Source organism: Nomia melanderi, chromosome 5 (genome assembly GCF_051020985.1).
Source record: "Nomia melanderi isolate GNS246 chromosome 5, iyNomMela1, whole genome shotgun sequence".
Classification (NCBI taxonomy): domain Eukaryota; kingdom Metazoa; phylum Arthropoda; class Insecta; order Hymenoptera; family Halictidae; genus Nomia; species Nomia melanderi.
The window spans coordinates 8,687,153-8,707,391 of record NC_135003.1 but is presented as its reverse complement, the minus strand read 5'-3'; the positions used below and the strand labels follow the sequence as shown (position 1 = coordinate 8,707,391).

Here is a 20,239-nt window from a genome sequence, read left to right as displayed (position 1 = left end):
CCAAAATCCGAAGATTTACATTCTTCTAATTTCCACAAGAAAAGGAACGGAACACAAATCAATCGGTTTAACTGCTTGTTGCTTGTAATACAAGCATAGCCTTGGGGAGTTTGTACTAAAATTTGACATCGATTCGCTATCTTGGGACACATGTAACTTTCGAAAGATCATTAATTCCGACCGAAACTTAATTAAAAGAAGAAGAGGATCCGAACAAAAGAACATCGATTTTTAACAACCTATCATTTTATTGCTGTACAGTCGACATTTCTAAAGTTACACGACAGTGAAGTATCAACTTCTACGAGAAGTCCTTTTTTTATTCAAAGCATTCAGAACTTTATAGAGATTCAATAAATCTACTTCTCTTCCTTGCCCGGAATAAACGGTCGAATTTCAATTTGTCCGAGGATCCGGGGACGCCATATTGAACCGTCCAATAGCTCATTATCCCAGGTGGAGCGTCGTTCCTCTTCCCCCGGTGACAGAAAAACTTTTGAAATCCGCCGCGTCGCGGTGGATACACCTAATCGGCGGGGGCCACGTTCCAAATTTAGAAGATTCGAGGTCAAAGCGCAATTTAATGAGAAACAGACGCAGAACTTAGTTAGCGTCTCTGAAAATAGATCGGCACAATCTGGCCGGTGCTGTGTGTACGGAATCTAATGGGTCTGTCCATATTTTTTTCTTCATTGACCTGTTAACTCTCCGCGAGACCGACGGCTCCTTTTCATCTCTGATTAAATCCGGGAAATATACGAGCCCCAGGTTCCGGGGCGAAGCAGACGACGAGAGACCCGACCCGGGACTTTCGACCGTTTATTTTCGATTAATGATTCCCGTATAATCCGATTAATTTACGGTTAATTGCGATGCACCGGTACGACTTGATTTTTTTACATTCCTCGTCTCACTTTTGCGCCAGGCGATTAATAATTAAAGGGGATCGAAAGAAAATGGTGCCAACTGGTCACGTTTCTTTTTCTCGATATCGAAATAACCGATTTTTGTGGAAGCAGCCTTGCGAACGAGAGAGAAAGATCGTCTCGTTTCAAGGACAAATTTCTCGGGAAATAGTTGGCTTTAATATATTCCTTTTGTGCAATTAAGTTAGTCAATAAAGTGTAACAGGGGTAGGATTTAATATGGAGGGAAATATTGAAAAATTTTTATTATTTTTCGTGGGAGGAAGGTAGTTATAAAATTTAAATAATTTATATTTGAAAAGATAATTAACGGTAATCAATATTCAATGTATTAATATTGCAAGAGCAATCTGCGCTGTATCAACAATGCTTCAGAACTAAGGGACTAATAAGTAAATGTACACATTGCTTTAATGATCCTTGCCAGTCGAGCCATATGGCGCTGAGTTACGAGTGGTAAGAATTATTCGAGTAGCATGCGCCAGTGCATTCGCACATACAACAGAACGTTCTGCTTATTAAATTCAACGTAATCCAAACGTAATAATGTAAATGCGTAATATAATTACGTACACATATGCGTCTGAAAAATCAATTTCCCAGTATCAAATGCTAGGGGTCAATTATATTACGCCGAACTTAGAAACGTTAAGTATCCGACGTTTGTAAACATATCAAACCAATTATTATTTTATAACATTGAAATTATACGAAATCCTTGAATCGTTGATTTTCGTAGATTTACAATAAACTTTGAAACACTTCGAAATTCGTATCCATTTACCATAATATAAAGATTTCAATAGTTTTAATGTTATAAAATTCTTGGACGCGAATGAAATATTCGAATAGTGAATAATATCGATTTCCAGTGGACCAGGATCGTTATAAGATTCCCCCAGACATTCGTATTCTTTGTTGTCGTCGTCTTTCTCGTCGGTACGATTTCAACGGACCAGTCCGCAGCACACGTACGCCCTAATCTGTTAGCACAGTCGAACGATTTAGTCTAGCGTAGTATCAATATTTGATTACGAGGCGTCTCCGTCCCGCATGCCGGAATTGGAGACAGAATCGTCCATCCAGATGTCCACTGGCTCCTTCGTATTTCCAGAAGTCGCACGTCGCGGTGGAAATCGATCCCAGGGATCGCAACGCGAGAAAAACGTCCCGTTAATTGCGACTGAGTCCTCGTTCCTGCTCTTCGTGTTCTCGATAGGGTATGAGGGATGCAAAAAAAACGCCACCGGAGGACATACGTGTTTTTTAAATAAATTAAAAGCGCGTTCAATCCGCCAGCGAACCGGAATCTTAGATTTTTTAAACATTCTTTCAGCATTTTGATCGAGAATATTTTAAGTTCCATGTTTCTGCAGTCTCCCGGAAAAGTTTAAGCTTCTTTAAAAATTGAATGCAGATTTTTATCGTAATATTCAGCAATAAGCAGATTTGAGTGAAATGTGGATTTTATATATTCACGACATACATACTGGATGTAATGAGATTTTTATTTTATTTAGATCTTGCTGGAAACTTAATCCTTTGCCTTTTAGTATCAAATAAAATACGAGAAGATTTCAAAGTAAATTCAGTAAATATTAATGTCACCCGTTTCTCGCGAGTTAAAATTAAATACTACTTTACTGCATTTTCAATGTGGGACATTTAGAGAAAACGTAGTCTCACAGTGGACACATACCTGACTTACTCGAGCAAATTGAGAAAGACGAAGCTTTTACAATTTATAGAAAATTGCTACTATTCAATTTTGTTTGGAAAAAGCTTCTCGCGTGTATGCAGAAGGCATCTCCGAATACATACTGAATCGCGAAGTTCGAACTTTCATCTTCGCCATCGAAGCGCGTACAAGAATCAGTATCTCCGAAGCAGAGATAAATTCAAAAATCGTCTCCTCGGAAAAACGAAAAACAGAAAGCAAACGAACGAACGCATTACGTTTCATCCAAACAAAATTCTCGTTACATAACCGGGACTCCATTATAAAGCATCTCCACCCTTCGTTTTTTGAAACAATTCCATCTCGCGGGACAAAAGAAACACTAACGCGCCACCCCGAATGTTTATCCTGCGCGCGGCACATCTTAAACGCCAGGAGGCCGAGGCGGTCGGTGGTGGCGAGGAGGGTTGGGAACCCTTTGACGCGACATCGCGAAAAATAGTCTTCTTTGTGCTCGTCCCTGTCGGAAACCGTGTACGCGTGCCGTGAGGAGACTCGCGGAAATTTTCCTCCGAAAATTTTCGATCGGCAAAACAAGCCGCTATCCGAATCGGGAGAAGTAGCACCCGGAGAGCGGAGTCACAGAAGCATCAGCATCAAGCCTTGCGGTGGGGATTGCGGGGGAGGGAGGAAGAGAAAGAGCAGGAGAAAGAAACATGCAGCCTACAATCCCGTAGAAAGAAAGGGAAAGAGGATCCGCGGTTGCGCCGCTAGGGGGAAGGGAGGAAGACACGCGCGCGTACGGTTAGACGGAGAGTCGACGATCGACCGAGTGAATGGGGGAAGAGAGTAAAGGCGAAAGAGAAGGCTGATCCGGAGACACGGCCGATAGCGTAACGGGAGTGAAGAGGGACGGAGATCGAGCGAAACACCGGCGACGTGCACGCGCAGCGCGCGCGGGGGTGTCGGGAAGAAAAGAGACCGGCGGAGGGCGAAAGATAGAGAAAGAGAAGGGGATGCACACGAGCGGGGGCGGGTAGGAGGTAGTGGTTCGTTTCTTTTGGATTCAAGGAATGTTTCAATCAGTTTGATTGAAGGGCTGAGCCACGGCAAGAGGGTAAACTCGATTTACAGCCGTGCAGGAGGCGGAGGAGGGCTGCGGGGGTGCAAGAGGAAAGACGGGGTAGTTTGGGTATATATATATACATATATATATATATACATATATATACACCCAATATATACGTGTGTGTTATGAGCGAGAGAGAGAGCGAGAGAGAGAGCGAGAGAGAGAGAGAGAGAGAGAGAGCGAGAGAGAGAGAGAGAGAGAGCGAGAGAGAGAGAGAGAGAGAGAGAGAGAGAGAGAGAGAGAGAGAGAGAGATTTTGTGTGTGTGTGTGTGTGTGTATATATATAAGTATGGGGAGGGAACGGTTTGGCGGAGCAGTGGGGAACGATGGTGGCTGGTAGTTTCGGGGGAGAGAGAGAGTTCGGTGGGACGGAGAGAGGGTGGCGGGTGCCACAATCACCGAGATGCGTCCAATCACCCCCAGCCTCCAACGCCATCGGGTTTCGGGTACACGGACGAGGGCTGAAGGGATTGAAGGTGTACGGAGGGCGAAGGGGGCTGGGGTTGCGGAGTGAAGAGAGCGGCCAATCATCGCTCGGCTTTCCGCTGGAGCGACGTCGTCGTGGTGCTGGTTTGGCCTAGATGTGCAATCAGACCGCTTCAGAGCATCTCTCTGTCTTCTCTCTCTTTCTCTTTCTCTTTCTCTCTTCTCCCTTTCCGTTCATATCTATCCGACTCTCCCTAGCTTTCTCTCTTTCTCTATCACGACGTGTCTCGATCCGTCTGTTTCTCGCTCCCCCGTTCATTCTTTCGCTTTCTCTCTGCCTCTGTCTCCAGACCCACCGTCACTCCCTTCCGCCCTGCTTCCCTTCGTGTACCACAGTTTTCTCTGCCTCTCCTCGCTCCGTCTTTCTGGCCGAATACCAAATTCCAGCAATTTGGTAGGTGGGTACTTTGTTGAATCAACATGATTGGGCTTGACGGAGCCCGGCGACAGGGCGCTCCGCTTCGTCGTCGTCGTCGTCGTCGTCTGGTCGCGCCGCGCCGCGTCGCGCCGTGCCACGCGATTCCGGCCGACTGGGAACAGACGCAACGCCGCGAAGCGCGGATAACGCCCGGCCCGGCCGGGGAACTTTGCCACCCTTACGAGGATGGACCGGTTTGCCCGGGTGTAATTCCATTAAGAGTAGGCGAACGGTGCGGCGGAGACCGTGCTTCGTCACCTCGTCTCGCCGTGGAAGGAAAAAAGAATGGACGCTAGCGTTATTGATGCGCTTGAGATCGGTGTTCGGTGGAATTTCGATGGTTGTGAGAAATCGGGATTGGAAATATGGAACAAATAGATGGCATATTGGGTATAATGGTTCATGTAATTAATTAGTACTGTCTTTCCACATGGAATTATGGATTTTACGAATAGAGGACTTCATTTATAAATAACATTCACAATGTATGAAATACGGGGAAAAAATTGTTTTACTATCATTTCGGCCGTGTACTTCGCTATAATCATTTCATAGCGATGACATTCGATTGTTCAAGGCATAGCCTATTAAAAATTTAAAAACCTGACCTAGCGATAACAAGTTTAATGCACAGCTGATACAATAACCACTCTCACCAGCATACTCTAGAGTAACACTACGTATTTAAGTGTTAAGAATCTTTAATATTGATCCTGTAAAGACGAGAACTAGGTCGACTTTTCGACATACTTCACAACAGAGTAATTGGAACAACCACAGTCTTCTTGTCGTCCAACCTTGGACAAAGAGTTACTGTAATTCATAACTGTAATTCATACAAAATCATCATATGTGTTTCCCGTGCAGCATACACTATATAGCACCATCCTATCGCAGTTGAAGCGACCGCGAAGAGACGACTCGTCGGGCGACGAACGATCGTCGCCGTTCATCTACCGATCAAGGGAAATATTTACAGTAGAAGGTATAATGAGAGCGAGCACGCGACGATGAAAGAGGACGAGTTTCCCGTATGACGCGAATCGCGATCGACGCGGTAATGGCGCTTTATCGCGATCCTCGCGACACGCGGCCACGCGAATCGAAGAGTAGTGGAGATCGAAGGGGCCGGGAAGAATAATAGGCGACGTCGTTTAGCTGGGGGGGGGGGGGGGGGGCAGAGAAACTTTTTAAGACACGAGAAGAACGAGGATGATTGTGACAACGAGTGAGACAGTTGTTGCGGGTGCACGCGAGGGAGGAAAGGTGAATTTCAGGGCTCGATTCAGCCCGCATCGGTACGGAACACGCGGACACGTACACACGGGTCGACCGGCTAGGTCTTCGGCTAGGTGGTGGTGGCGGCGGCAGTGGTGAGGGTAGGTCGCTGAAGAAGGCGGAGGGTGGTGGCAGCAGCGATAAGGGGTTCATTAGAGGCAGTTTATTACTGCCTTTGAAGTCTCTCGCGTGTTGCCGTTAAGTCGCTCGATATCTCGTAATATCTCGCTCTAATCTCGCGAGGAGAAGTTAATTGCTACCTCCACCTCTGCCACCTTCTCACCTCCGACCTACCTATATTCGACATTCCTCCTTCCCCTCGCGTTCGACCCTCGTGGAACCACCTATCCGGTCTTTTCCCCTCCGCCGCCTCGTCGACCTTTCATACTTCTCTTCTCGCTTGGTATACACTCCCCTCCGACCCTTCTAGCCCATTCCGTGCTCGCACGTGTCGCCTTAACAATTAGACGCTTAATTCAGGCCACCATCGGGGTGAAATTTTCACCCTACGTGTACGGTTCTCTCTCCGTGGCTGACTCCTCTCCCTTTTTTGGCGTTCGACGTTCGTCGGGCCCCTTTGTCGAACGTTTGCTAGGTATTTCGAGATTCGTCGCGATCTATGTTGATGAGATTCTTGGGGGTCAAATTAACAATTGTATTGTAGATTTTTGTGTAAAAAAAAAATTTTGGGAATGTTAATTATTTCATTAATAAATTATTACGTTTTTCGATTCTTTCATTTTTTTAAGGCTTCAGTCTCTCAGTTTTTTATTGGTATTTTGCGTGTTATAAATTGAATATGCTATTTACCACGTGAAAAATATGTGAGATCTCTTGAAGCTTTTTGCAATCTTCTTGTAAATTAAAATCATTTTCAGAGCATTTCAATGATCACTTTTTAAGACACTCTAACCAATATGTGGTTATGAATTTCGAACGCAATTTATTGTTTAACACTAACGGTCTAGCTTTCAATATCTCTTGATTTATTCGTAATTTCATATTCCCAATTATGCAAGTCCGTGTACCTTAGAATGCGAGACATTTATAGAATATGTTTTGCGTGATTCACCGCCGTTAATAAAGCGTGTTTTGTTTGGATCAATGAATATTAGGTCGCGTTCTGCAGAATGTTGGCGCGTGTCGCAACCGTATCTTTTGAATCGATTCAATTTCACTAGAACGAGTTCCTTTGAACATTGTGTTATTTTAGAAAGTTCTAAACCTCGGAAACATACCATCTTATTAAATAAATTGAAACTCCTTTCTATAAGATATTTCGAAATTAACTTTCAATCTGATCTACTTTCTCAAAATTTAAATTACAAATCTGAAGAAAGGTATGTTGTACGTGTAACAATTTTAAGAAAACAATTTTGGCGGAATTTTATTAGTTAACAATCCATATCAAAGTATATTATAATGCTCTTTGCATTATTATTTCCGTTAATATTTTTAATATCCATTATAACATTTTTAATATCCACAAATTTAAAAGCGAAATCTGACACGGTCTATATGTTACCTTTTAATTATTTCATCAAAGAACTACTCTTGAAGTTCTCGAACACCTTTTTTTTTACACATCCCTAGCGTACACTCGTTCCCCATTTAGTGTTTTCGGTTATGACCGACAACTTGACGTCTGAGGCGCTCGTAAATTCCGTTGACGCCCGTGGAAGACAACGGGAATCCACGTAGAACGTATCGTAATTAATTTTACGTTCCTTGAACTGGTAATCCTCGGAAACGACTGTCTTAATGAAGGTAATATTTCAGTGCTTAGCAAATAACGTCCGCCTGCCACGTGTAATTTACGAGAATCCTGTAATAACAGTCAATCGTTAGTAGTATAATTGTAATTCGAATTAATATATGGTATTAGCGTCCCCCTGGCCGAGCCGATGGCGTCCCCCATTATTCGAACGTGAAATTATATTTTAATCCAACGTACAAATTATCCTAGTACTCCGCGATAAAATACACGCCGCGTCTTTATTATCGAAATTAGCGATCGCGGAGGGGCACCGCGCGGAATTAATTGCCGCGGAATTCGTGCGCGCTTCTCTCCATGCTGCACCTGTGCCCAGGATCGTTGCAGCGATTTTTGTTGATCGCACACGAAAGCACACAGGAAACAAGTAAATTAAGATTTCACGCGGGCCAGATTCCCTCTCTTCGCTCTAACATGATTTATTTCGCTCTAAACCGCGCGACAAAGTGATACTCACACTAGAACTACCGAGCACTTAAACTGACTTTTTCAAACTTCTTTATGCGTGCGTTTATTAAAACTTCAATTGACTCGTATTTCAGTTCAGCCGTTACTGAATCAATTTCTTTAATCATTCTTAAAAGAGGAGGCTGTACCATTTCAGTACTTTTAAAAGAACATAAACAGAATTCTTAGATAGCTCGTTGAAATACGCGACCGTCTTTCGGCCTTAAACGATATTTGTAATATTCGTTAATATCATCTAGAAAAGGTTTATGTTGATTCGCATATCCGCAACAACTTGATCGCTGTCTGTAAAGGAAAGATAACGTTCAATCGGACTTGGCGTGCACTGAAGCTTGATTTTATTATCGACGGAAACGGCGGATTTCGATATTAACGCGCATTCGAGTGGCCCGGAATTTCTGTCGGCAATTTAGTCGAAATTCCGGACGTCTAGCTAATAACGGCTGATAACAAACACGACATTATTACTCTACCTTTGACGGCGTTAAGCTTTGTGCTTGTGTTCCGACCGTTGATATACACGCCCAAACTGAACGGCTTGTTATGGATCTATCATTTCTACATGTTGAAACATCCAAAATGGATTCGGTCTGGTCCGCGTTTGAAAACTCACCTCTCAAATGACACTTAAAAAAATTCAATCAGCAACATGTTCACAAATCGCTTTAAATTATAAATTGCAAAAAAAAGACGACACAATCCAATTGAACTATACCATCGAGTGTTCAATCGAATATTTCTAATCTACTAAAGGGTATTCGAAATAATCACGTTTTCCATATTACCACTCGAAGACTTCGTTACAAAATCCGTTGCGCGAAGGGAAACACGAGAATTCAAAGTTCTCGACGTTAAGAGACAAAAGCAATATACCTATGCACGTTCGAAGGAGCGGTTAACTAACTTTCCGTATCGACCGTATATAATGGACCGCGACGGCAACAATGTCGATACTTTCTAACGAATTCTTGCGCGGGGGTATTGCGATGGTTTTCTCCGTCGCCGCTAATTGAAACGTTCCGCGGGACGGACTAATTGACGCTGTATCTCTCGTGGCACTCGCGCGGAGCCCGCGGTAATTGCATAAGCAGTTCCGTGCCGAACGTTGAGCAATAACAACGAGTGTATGCAATAGGATATCTGACGACGCGATCGGAAACGTTTCAGAAAACCGCGGCCCCGCCGTCTAACGGCACTCATTCCACCTGGCGATAGTGTAAAACGTATGGAGATCGATATTAGGGACTCGAATCGCAGCGGGACCGGCTAATTGCCTCTTGGGAGGCTGTTTCGGTTTCGCGTCAAGTGCCTGGCAATTTGCGACGTGGCTCAGCGTAGGTGAAAAGAAATCCAGGGAATATTGTGAACAGGGGAGAGACAGACTTCTCGAGTGCTCGACACATGGAACATTTATTAAAGAAGTCTGCGTACGGTAAATTGGGATCCGTGCTTCGTTGCGAATGATTCTCTCCCGGGCTCTGTCGGGGAACGAGTTGCATGGAACGCTATAGTTGGACCGAGCGGAGATGATACTTCTGCCGCGCATGCGTGAGCGAGGTGCTCGCTACCGTCTGCTTTTTATTCATTTACACCGCGCTCTTAAAGTTGATTAACTTGGCATTGCGTTGTTGAGTTTGTTTCAATGTACAGACATCGAGACGTTAATAGATTTTTTATGAATGCAGATTCATCGCGTGTTCAGATTTTTGGTAGAATTGAAGTAACACTTTTGGATTGACCGAGAAGTTCTTTTACATATTTCAAGGGAAACGAAGAAGAAGCTCGTATTAAAGAGTTTCAGTTTATCGAATTAAACTTTAATAAAATAAGCATTCTTAATTTTGTATAATATTTTAGTATTATTCATTTATCTACCGTCAACAGGAAATATTAAAAAATTGCGACAGAACGCAAAACGCGTACCGTAACGGCTGCATTTGTCCCGACGCGAAAAGAAAACAGACGAAAAACCAATCTAATCATCGCGAGGGTCACACGAGCCCGTCTAATAGGACGTTTGTACACCCGATCGCTCGGATAACAGGTCTTCGGATACGCGAGGTTCTACTTTGCCGCTTTTCCAATTAGATTAGCGTCTGCTGCGGTCACGCGACCAAGAGCTCATTTCCATCGGTGCACGACAGAGTGCGAGAGAGCCGAGGCGAACGGGAGGGACAAAAAAGCCTGCGTATCCTGTCACAGTGTTCCATGTTTGTTTCGCTCGGGTTTAGTCGGCGTACGTAGTCACGTTGGGATATGAGTATCGACGTTATCGAGTAGCCACGTCAAAGGAGCTCGAGCAACGCCGGGACAAATACGTTTCGAAGCACTACGATCGCGACAGCATTTATTATTCAGCGGCCCGAAAGGGTCCGCCCTGGGGCGCGCGCCCCTCTCTCTCTCTCTCTCTCTCTCTCTCTCTCTCTCTCTCTCTCTCTCTCTCTCTCTCTCTCTCTCACTTTCTCACTTTCTCACTTTCTCTCTGTCGTATGTGCGTGTGTGTAGTTCGACCGTGGGTAAACGTACCGGGAAACGTAATGTGGGCTTTACTTTAACGATTAGGTTTTTCACGAGCGTGCAGCGGCTCGCCGGCCTGTGCATACTGTCGTTGCCGCAATAGTCGACGTCGTCATCGTCGTCGTCGTCATCGTCGTCGTCGTCATCGTCGTAGTCGCGAGGGCGACAGGACGGCTCACTTGGAATTGATTCGGGGAATAATCAATGCAGAAGTAACGTCGTTCCCGTGTACGCGCTGGAATAAACCGTCGCGACGAGACGATGTTTCTAGTCTTCTCTTTTTGTACCGCGAGCATATTGCTCGCTCGTTCCGCTCGCGAATTTCTCTTTCGCTTGGACACGAATCACCTGCCTCATCCATCGAATTACATTTCTGACGGTATCGCATTCGCTACCACGATTTGCCTCGGCGTTGCTCTTAGTTGCAATGTTCTGTTAAATGCTACAAATCTCGCGAACGAAAATTGAAACAATGAAAGTGGAAAGAGTCGCTGACTTCGTGAATGTAATACCATATTCTATAACTTCCCTTCGGCTAACTACCTTTGGCTGCATGTTCTTGTGCAATCCTTATTTTCTGTAATTAGGTATTCTTGATTATGTATAGTTATAAGTATTTTGTAATAAGGACGATGCAATATTTTAATTAGTATCCTGGGAACCGAGTACTTATTATCTTATTTTGGATTTCATAAAGTTGGTGAAGCAACTGGGTTAAAAAATCGTAATTACCGCATTGTAGACGTTCGCGTGAATTTTCATTTCTCTGACGAAGCACCGAGAATCTGGGGAAGAGATTTGGTAAAATGAAATTTTCTTTTCTGCATTAACATATTGAATGTGAATCATACGAGAAGGGTAAAACTTCTAGTAAAAATGTGTAATTCTCAAAAGTTATTTTACTCCTTTGTATACTCGTTCGGTTACGAGTTCTCATTGGCAAACGTAATTAGGTCACGAAAGAACGAACAATTACGCACTGCCAAATTGGAGGTTCCTATGACCTGCACATATTTAATGTAACAAACTTACCAGAGAATCGGATATCAACGAGCCACCTGTCGCGACCGCGCATTCGGTGGTTGTAGCTGGCGCGGCAGGATGACGGGGGAGGGAGGCGAACAATTTCGTCTGGAAAGGGTTGGTTTCAGCTGATTTTCCCTGTAATCGTGGCGATCGCTTTATACCGCGGCGGGGAACAGATGCGTGAATTTTCGTAGGCGGGACTATTGAATATTTGATGAACATGGATGGCATCGTTTTGCTAACATGCGATCCTGCATATAGTGCGTATCGATCGATGGAAACAACGGTTCGTTCGGCCGCGGATATCGACTGGTGGTTGGTTCGTGCGACCGTCCGGAAGAACCAGATGGGTGAGGGCTGGGAGAGGAAAAGGAGGAAGTCCTCTCCTTTAATATCTAGGGGGTGGGCAAATGTTCCCGACGGAATAAATTTAAATATTAAGTTTAATCTCAAATTAAATCTCGGAACAACATGAATTTCAAGTCGACTGTCCCTTGTTCGAGGTGGAAAGAACCTCTGCTGTTTCTGAGCACCTGGAAAAGCAAGCTCCAAGAAATTTTCGATCGGGAAACGCTGTTTTCCTATTTTCGAAATATTCACCGTGTCACGGCCCATTAAAGAAAGACGAATAGAATACCAACGACTGCGTAAACAGTTTCTAACGATTCCGACAAACGTAAATTGTTCAAATGAATGGTGAATGTTCGACGAAATCGCGACGACACCCGAGAATCCTGTGTGTATGCAAAGGCCGCGCGCTCCAACACACGTTCGCGCGGGAATTTCGAAAAAAACCGCGTATCCCCGTTCCGAAAGTCTCGCCGCGCGGAATAAAGAGTGCGTTTAACCGGGTGCGCGCAGAGAAAATTCACAGAAACGCCGACACCGTATGAATTATGGAACGGTGCGCGCCGAGGAGGACCTTCTTCTTTTTCGACTATGCATGCTGAATGCGCGTAATAGCGGGGAATAGAGTAATAAACGATTCCGCCGAGTCCGCGGGAGCACACCGTATGCCTTAATGATCGGGGATACAGGGGATTTGCATAGCCACACAGTCTCACAGTTCGGTCAATCAGTGACCCTCCGCGGACCTGTCATCTGCTTTCATAGTCGTACACGACCGTCCCGGAGTTACTGTCTCGTTTGTGATTGAGCATCAACCCTTTGGACGTCTGTATGTCCTTCTATGTCATGCTAGTCCTCAATTGAGGCTGATTATTTCATTGTTTGTTAAGTTAGTAGTCTTTGAGCTCTAAGAATGCTATTTAGCGAGCAACGTGTACCAGGTTAAGGCTACTTAACACTCTATCATTTAAAAGACGTTGACAGTCTTTTCAACGAATGTGCTATATCAAGAAGGAATATAGTAGATCCTTTGTTCCTTATTGATACTTTTGAAGAATATAACACCGTTTACAACATTTCATTTAAGAATTAAAACGCTTAAATCATTCTCTTCGAATTAACAACTTACTAGCCGGAGAGAACTATTTCCATGCGGATAAATCCAACTACTAAAAAATCTCAGAATCTCCACTTGAACCCTGTTCAAGCTCGTTCGACATTCGTTCACCTGCAGGTCATCGTACTCGAAAATCGAAGCACCTGAAATATTCTTCGCCGGTACGATTGCAATTCAGGGACATAAAATAAAACCCACGCGACCGCTATCGGAGGATCTGCAACAGAGTTGCTTCTACCTGTTCGAAGATCCACATTGAAGGCGAACGATCCCCTTCGGGGTAGCATTAAAGAGACCCGAGGCCACCTGGAAAGGGTCACAAAGTGTCCAGATATATCCCGGCGGCGGCGGAGATTACAACACGGTGTGTACATCGTGTCCACGCGACCAAAGCGAATTTCACGCGAACGAACCGCGGACAAGGAAGGAGACGGTGCGCGCACGCCGGTGTCCAGATATTTCAAGGCATCAAAGATGAAGCGGCCCGGCGTCGGACGTTACGTGTAAATTCGCGGCCGGGCTCTGTCCGGGTCACAGCGATTACTGAAATATTAAGAACGCGCTTAGTCCGACCGTCTGTCTATTATTAACCTCAAAGAGAGCCTGTCAACGCGGACCCCGCGTAAATACTGGCTTAATGCGTTACCGGTGACAAACACGGCCCGTTTCCTCGAGTTCGCGCGAAACGCGAAATCGCGGCCTCTCAAAGAGACAGTGGACCCCGCGGGTTCAACAAATCGGCCGAATTGCACCGCCGCTGACTTAGTAACGGCATTAATCGGCGGACGCGAACCTTGGACGCGATTTGTTGAACAGAAGTCCCCGCAGTTGCGGCCACCTTTGAAAAGCCGAGAAACTGGGATCGTCCGGCTTCTAAACGCGGGCAAGAAGTGAATTCGATATTAGAAGAATCTTCGAGCGGCCGTAAAGTTGAGATAAAGGGCGATAGATCTGACGGTTGGAAATTTCGCTAGATATATAAGTCATAATAAGATCTAATGCAATCTTAACTCGAACTTACAGGTCGCTTCGCGATATTCAGTCGGGAGATTCAGCCATTTGGAATTGAAACTGATTGCTGTGTTGAAAAAGTGTTGAACTGGAATAGTCTTAACTTGACATCGGTATTTCAGTTTTGAAGTAAATTGTGAGTCACATGGAACACTGAATACTGTCTCCTTTTAGCTAAACGTTAATCAATACTTCTAATATGTCTTAGAAAGTTATTTAGAAGTATAGAATTTGGAAAGAAATTGTACAAATATTTTGTTAGACGGGTAGATTCAAAATAATATTTAACACGATCTATTCCAACTGATTCCCAGCTAATTTCGCGTGACTAACATTTTTACGAGAATGAGGGGAATCGTTAGCAATTTTGTTTCTTCTTGAAAACATCGGCCCCAACGAGAATATGACTGGGTTGTTCGGTCAGCAGGCAGAAGAATCTGTGAATACGACCGGAGCTATCGGCAAAGGGATCTGAAACGAAACCGAATTTATGCATCGGTGCCTCGGAGGAATATCCACGCCGACGAAAATGTTCCCCAAGTCACGAAATAACAGAGGTGAGTTCGAGAACCGGTTTCAGCAAGGAAAACGATACGCACCGTGTTAAAGGGGTTAATACACTGTCCGCAAAAGTTGGTGGTACCAGAATGTCGTCGGATCTCGATGGCACTGTCATTTTCTCAGGCGATCTCCAGAACATTGTCCAACAAATTTTGGTGTTTGTGCTCGTCTCAAATAATAACGTTCCATATAATAACAGGTTTCGGGTCAAATATGGAGATTGCATGTATAGCTCGGATGATTCTTGCCGTAAGTTGCATAGTCACAAGCAGGAGGAATCAATAAAGATCAGCGGAAAGTAACGGAATAAAATGTAATTGCATTTAAAAATAATAGTTTGTTATATATAAGTCAGTGGTTCTAGTTTCTTCTGTGAAAATTTCGTGTCTTTCTATAATTGTGAGATTCATTGATTTCTTACTTTATTAGTTCTTAGTGTTAGAGATTATAGTTTTTTAGATATATACCGGCGTGCGATAATTGAAGCGTTGAAATGTAAGAAACTAATGCTGATTGGTTGCTGGATATACAAAAAGTTTGTCAGGTTCTTATGATAGAGAAACCGATGACCAGCGGCCGAAGTATTCAAATATAACGTTTGATTCGGCAATAGAGCGAGTAATGATGTTTGGACAGTGGTTCGTATAACCCGGAAGGTTCGCTAGAAGCGTTGCCTTTAGGCACTGCTCAAACACGTATACACATGCTGACGATGTCTTCGTCAACGCTCGTTAGACGTAGCGAGTAATCCAGTGTTTACAATTTGGGTACGAAGTAATTGTACACATTAATAGGTTCTTTGTAAGGAACTGATTACATTAGTCGTGCAAATCTGTTTGATTACTCTTATTGAATCTCAGGAAATACGCCGAGTACTTATGTAACTTACAAAGAACACGAATATTCCGTCCATTTTTCTTAACATACCACTCAAACATATTTTCATTAACTCTGATAAACTGAAAACAGAATATACCGTATATTTATTCGTATAAATAAATATCATCAGTTAACGTAATTTGTAATTTTATTTAATTTCATAATATTACAATTGAAAGAAGCTTGACAGCACGAAACAAACAAGACTAACATTAAACTTTGATTTACAAAAGTTTATTGAAATGAATATTTGTTTCTGTTACAATATACACGAAAGAGAATATTGGTATAATTAATTGCAAGAACAGATTCATAAAACAGAGATTGTAGACGGTATTTTCGAAGCAGATTAAAACAGAAAGTCGATGTAGTTAAACAATCAGTTTCCCGTTCCTCTATCGAACATTATATTTTCTAATATTCCTTCACGAAGCAACCGACTGCCGATGTGATTGCCTCACAACCCCCAATGGCGAATGATGGATCGGCGAAGGTTAATTAGTTGCTGTGCGTTGCGTCGAACATCCGCCGCAGTTTCCTGCACGCGATTAATTAGATTTCCACGATTTCGAAGATCGGTCGCGCAAAGCTATGGTTTAAGACATTATGGATTTCAGATCGATCTATTTTTTTCCGTTACGAAAGTAGCTCAAAATTCACTGACTTTTTCAGACTAACTTAGTTACAATATTTCCGGTTTTCTAAAATTTATCATTATAATTTTCCTTTCGCCTTAATTTCAATTTTACATTACTTACTCCAAGTTAATCTCATAAAGTGTGTAATTCCAGGACAATTAGCTACAATTAATTAGAAAATTTAGAGCTTCTAAATTAATATATCCTGAAACTCTTAAAATCTAGAATTTCAAGCTGCAAACAAGCGTGAATCCAAAAGAATTCTTTCCTTTAAAACGGACATTTCAAATGTAAGTTTTCAAGCAGCCGAAGTACAATCAAATTTTTTTCGCTCAATTTCAACCCCCAACGAATCCTTCATACCCCTGGGATCGTCGAACATTTTCTAATTCCTTCGGTGTTCCTCTGTTCCCTTATGTGTTGACAGTTTTCTGTGTTTACCCACGGAACTTTCTTCGCCAAGTTCTCCCGGGGGACCGTCTCCTGCCCGATAGAGAGATCATTTTCAGTTAGGCCGCCGGCTTAAAGGGTAGAGCCGGGGCGCGCGCGTGCCGCAAATAAGCGTCGATAAATCCGAGACGTAATACAAGCGGGTCGGCCGCGGGGCAACTTAATCCAGGGCCAAATTAAATCGTGGCCCCGACAAATCTGTGCTTTCCGAGTGATTTGTGGCTCCGTTTGATGCCGTCCCTCCCCCTCCCACCCCCCATATCGGAAATAGCTTGAACCGTTCCTGCCCCGGCGATTCCGCCGCACACGAACCAAGCGAACGCGCAACGGAATCTCCGACTCACGTCCATTGTTGCTCTCTTATTTCTTCGTTCTTCTTCCGGTTTCGAGGAAAATGGCCCGCTAGCAGAAAGTGTTCCTTGTTGGTTTATTAGTTAACGCATCTTACAACATTTCTTATAATTCTTTATATTGGTGTGATGTAACGATACTTCCAAATGACGTGTGTGCACCTGAAAAGTTAACTAAAAATGTTTGAAAACGAAAAGAATTCGTATTTCAACGAGAAGAATCAGAAGAGTATCCAGCGTGTTAGTAATGTACGGTCGACAATCACACTTAAAATCGGTATTGAAAATTAGAAATCTCGAATGCACGATCACGAGGTTAATCGAGATTCTCAAGACGGGTGAAGCACGTGGGAACGGTGCTTAAGGCTCGGTCCGCGAATGCGTGCTGAGAGGCCCATTCCACGTACCCGATTCTTTAACGAACGTATTCTTCGTCGAAAAAAAGAGCGATGGATGGCGGAAGGGGAAGGGAAAGGGGGAGAAGGGTTCGAACGAAAATAAAAGAAGTCAACGCGCACCTGGTGACGTCTCAGGAATCTCCGTGTGTAGGCACTCGGGCCCTGGTTAACGTCTACTCCACTCCAGCGGATCGCGTTGCAACGCGGATCAATATAAGCCTTAATGGCGGACAAATTGTGAACGTTGACAGGGAGATTGAAACCGACCGTTTCGCGGCTGAACTGAACTTCGCTAATTGCCAGGGATAATCGAAGGTAACGGTCCCGGGGAGCGATTTTAACGGTCGCGCCGCCGTCACGAGATTCTTCGCGGTGAGATCATCGCGAAAGAGTTCGCGCGCGCGCGGGCGACCGCGCACCGCTCGTACAAGGAGATGGTAGCGTCGCCGTCGTTTTCCACGTGCCACGCGTTTCCAAGCCGGCTTCACCTGCGATTCTGTCTACCGGCCGGCTAATTAAGGGACCCGAGAAACTTACGGGACAACCTTTGACACTCTGGGAAGACGTGCTTTACCGGCCGACCGGTTGATTGCCACGGAAAGAAAATTGTCATTCTTTTATTGGACGTCTTATGCCGCGTTCTCACGTGCGAAATGCACGGAGAGAGTAATATTGGAGTGTTTCGCATATTTTCATGTTGCAGCCTTTGCGGGCAATTTTTATTTAACAGGGGGATTTGTGAGAGTTCACTTTTCAATTTCAGATACTCAGATTCAAATGTTTAAATTTAAGTGTTCAAATTAAAATGTTGAAATTCAAATATTGATATTCATACATTCAAATACAAATGTTCAAAGAATAATTCTTCAGCATTTGCAGGAATATGGAACATACTTTGTCTTTCTTTTGGTAACCGGTTGAGTATCAGTGAAACAAAATATCGAGCAGGAATCGTTAACGATCGAACGAATATCACACCACGCGCCGTCACAGAACCACTCTCGTTTTCGGCAACACCGGGACGTATTTCCTTTACACCAGTGAGCGGTTCGAACAAAAATTTTGGCGGTGTTTCGTCTCTCCTCTCCGTTCCGACAGAAAGAATTAAAATTCATGGGCGCACGGCGGCGCGGTCTGTAACAATCGTACAGAGGGAAAAGAGACAAGAAGAGAAAAGAGGGAAGAGAGCAGAAATAAAAAATACAGTTCATTCTAGACCAGAAACTCTCTCGCACTTGTCAGTGACTTTGTTCCTTCACAATAGTTCCGTGACGTTTTCGTTGCTCGGTGAACAATGATTAAGTTTATGGAATAATACTCTCTTACATACTTCCTGGCCCGCCATTTTCTTCACTGCGATGAAAAGAAATCGTAGGACCACAAGACTTTACACGAGTCTAAAACATTACAAAAATGTTAGTTTCGATAACACCTGCAATTATTAAATCTATTAATAAATCCACCATTCCGTTATATTCATTACATTGTATGTTTCACTATAAAAATATTGACGATGTATTATCCGTGAATAATATTCCATTATCTCCCTCCGAAAGCTGATTATAATTAAAATTTTATACCGTCCTTCAAGAGTTTACTGTATCGAAGAAAAGAGTGACTCTGCAAATATTTTCCGAACTAGGCGAATACATTTACGCCCATAGAGTTTTATGAATTCTTCGCCAGTTCATTTCGAAAGATTAATTTAATAACTTTGGATCGAAAGCTCTGTGTCGCGCCGTGCGCGCGGGTAACGAGGCGGTCGACGCGTTAAAACGGAATCGAAATTAAAACCGACACCGGGATGAAGAAACGGAAGATGAACCGGCGGATAAACGCGCAACTATAATGTTTTATTGCCGCGGAGATTTATTGCGTCGAACGCGTCGTAAAACTTCCCTAATAAATCCTGCATTTTCATAATCGTGCCGTACCCTCGGACTCGACAAGAAATTCAATTAAATATCGACCGTTCCATCTTTTTTTTGTCGTCGATCGACGTTAACTCGTTCCTTCTTTTCTTTTCGCCCCATAAACCAGCCCCCTCCCCGTCGAAAATCTACGTCCCCTCTCCCCCCGCATAAACTCGCGCAGCGGCTCCGCGAAACACTTTTTTCCACTCGCGTGTATCCGAGGATTCGAAATGATAACATTTTATGCATCTCCTCGAAACCGTTTCCATGGATACATACAAATGACTAGGAATGGAGCACCCTCGGGTCAAGAATCTCTTCCTTGGTTATTTCTTACGTATATGTTTACTTTTTATCTTATTTTCACATTCGCTCGGTACTTTAATGGTCGACCACTGATCTAGTGTTACGTTACGCTATGTGATAATTATACTGCGGAACTTTCCGCGTTTACGGCGTAATATTGAAAAAATCTTTAGCGTATTAATAAAATGCAAATACATCGGAGGGTTTTCAAGTCCGTTAAATCGGGGATAAAAGTTTCCAGTGAGCGCTTAAACCCGGTTACCGAAGAGTTATTCATTATCAAAATACATTGAAACTTATGTTTCATATGTGCCGCATTACTCTATACAGTCTTCCGATATTTCCCTCGTAATAAGTCCATCTTATTAAGCAAGGGGAAAAGAGAAGTTTTATATTATACGAAAGGATGAGAGGCAGTTACAATATTTTTCATGTCCAGCCATCGAGCGGCGTTGCGCTATACTGAATACCGTGTGTAGCCTGCGAAACGCACAAGAAAAAGCCTTTTTAGTCGCCTATTACCCACATGCGCCTTCCACGTAATTTTACGCTACCGACTGAACAGCAA

The 20,239-nt window shown here is 43.7% G+C and overlaps 1 protein-coding gene across 3 annotated transcripts in view; it reads left to right on the top strand.

The window, feature by feature from the left end:
• Positions 1 to 20,239, top strand: part of LOC116430945 (uncharacterized) — a 211,816-nt gene that overhangs the window by 132,778 nt on the left and 58,799 nt on the right. The window lies entirely within an intron of this gene.